The sequence below is a fragment of the Alligator sinensis genome, unplaced genomic scaffold, assembly GCF_000455745.1.
Source record: "Alligator sinensis unplaced genomic scaffold, ASM45574v1 scaffold282_2, whole genome shotgun sequence".
NCBI lineage: Eukaryota > Metazoa > Chordata > Crocodylia > Alligatoridae > Alligator > Alligator sinensis.
The window spans coordinates 3,075,409-3,077,093 of record NW_005841879.1 but is presented as its reverse complement, the minus strand read 5'-3'; the positions used below and the strand labels follow the sequence as shown (position 1 = coordinate 3,077,093).

Genomic DNA, 1,685 nt, shown 5'->3' with positions numbered 1-1,685 from the left:
CCTAAACTTGATTTTGACACATACATCCCTATGATAGAGTTGTACATGTGGCTTGGCTTGTCCCATATTCACCGGGCAAGCCACGCTGTAATTTAGATGGCATGCATCTAACTCAGTGGAGTGGATACACTCAGAAGCTTTTTGCTGAAGGATCTCAAAGCAATTTAAAAACACTAATTACATTTTGTTTGTTTTGGGACCCAACACCTTGAAGGCCTGTTATTTTTTTCGTAAATTCTGAAGAACAGAAAAGTTAAGTGACTTTTCTAAGGTCATGCCGCATGTTTGTTGTAGAGCTAGAAGCGCTGTGCTCAATCTTATGTTTTAGCCACAAGCCCATTAAATGGTTGAAAATGAAAAATGTGGCTACTTCTCTGCAGTCAAACTAAGAATATCAGGATATTGTACTGTATTGTTAAATTGGATTTCAGTGTTTCATGCCCCACTGAAACACATTGTCACGTTTGAATTAATTTTAAGTACTTATGGTACACGTGCTTTAGACTCAAGGGATGACAGGTGCTAAAGCTGAATACAAGACTCCCATTGATTTCATTGGCAAGGATCTAGACTTCAGCAAGCACCTAATCACACTTCTTAATAGCACTGATCTGTTATAAACTTTCCTTGAGTAACAGTCTGAAGATCCTCTAATAATCTCCTGATTTCATAGTCTGCTGTTACATGTGGTTGATACACCAAGAAAGGCTATAGGAGCCCTGCCAACTGACATGCGTCAGAAATGGCCTGTTAGTACGTTACAAACTTGGGTCAATTCCCACTGATTCAGTGTAGACTCCTACTGGGACCGGGATTAGGCCTCTGGATGATTTGATTATTTCAATTCAAGTTGATCTTGATTTCATATAATTGCTCATGACCTTTTTTTGGTTAGCCTTCTGCTAGTCGCTCCTGTCCCAACTCTGAGCAGACATGCCAGCAAAAAGGATTCAGGTAATATGCCAGTTTGTTCCCAGTGACTGCGCAGTGCTGATGACTAACTGTTTATAAATGTAAAAGGAGGGGCCCGTGCTTACTCAGGCATGATAGCAGTTTCTCGCTTCTCCTTTTAGGGATATTTCCTGATAGTATTTTAGCTTTGGCCTTTGTTTTTCCCTGTATTAACAATAAAGCCCTGACTCACTGAACAGCAATTTCACATACATAAATTTAGAAAAGATATGCACTATATTTTTTGTGACACATAGTCTCTCCTTAAAGTTCCATTCAAACTATTCCCTACCATCAGTAATTCTTTAAATGCCAAACCAGTAAGCAGCTCCAACCCTGCAAAAGTACCTGCCTTGTCTACCCGCTTCTATCACAGGAACCTCAAAATTCTTCACAAAGAAGGATATCCCCAATTTACAAATGGGGTAAAAATTAAGCAGTTAGACTTTGTCTTTATTAGTTTCTCTTCCGGAGAGTTTGTCACCACTGATAACACCGGTTCACCTTTGGTTTTTAGCAATGGTAGAAAGGAAGTCAGTGTAGAAAGGAATCCCACAGCTGTAGTATGTTCGAAAAAAAATGTTAGCAGCCAGTACTGATTTGGCTTGAAGAAACAGAGCAAAATCAAATTTAAATGGCTCTCTAAGGCCAATAGGCTACATTAGATCATTCTATTATTTAACTATTCCTAAACCCCAAAAGGGCTCCAAAGTTATTTTTATACCTTAATTTTT

The 1,685-nt window shown here is 38.9% G+C and overlaps 1 protein-coding gene across 20 annotated transcripts in view; it reads right to left on the bottom strand.

The window, feature by feature from the left end:
• Positions 1–1,685, bottom strand: part of PECAM1 (platelet and endothelial cell adhesion molecule 1) — a 48,567-nt gene that overhangs the window by 18,889 nt on the left and 27,993 nt on the right. The window lies entirely within an intron of this gene.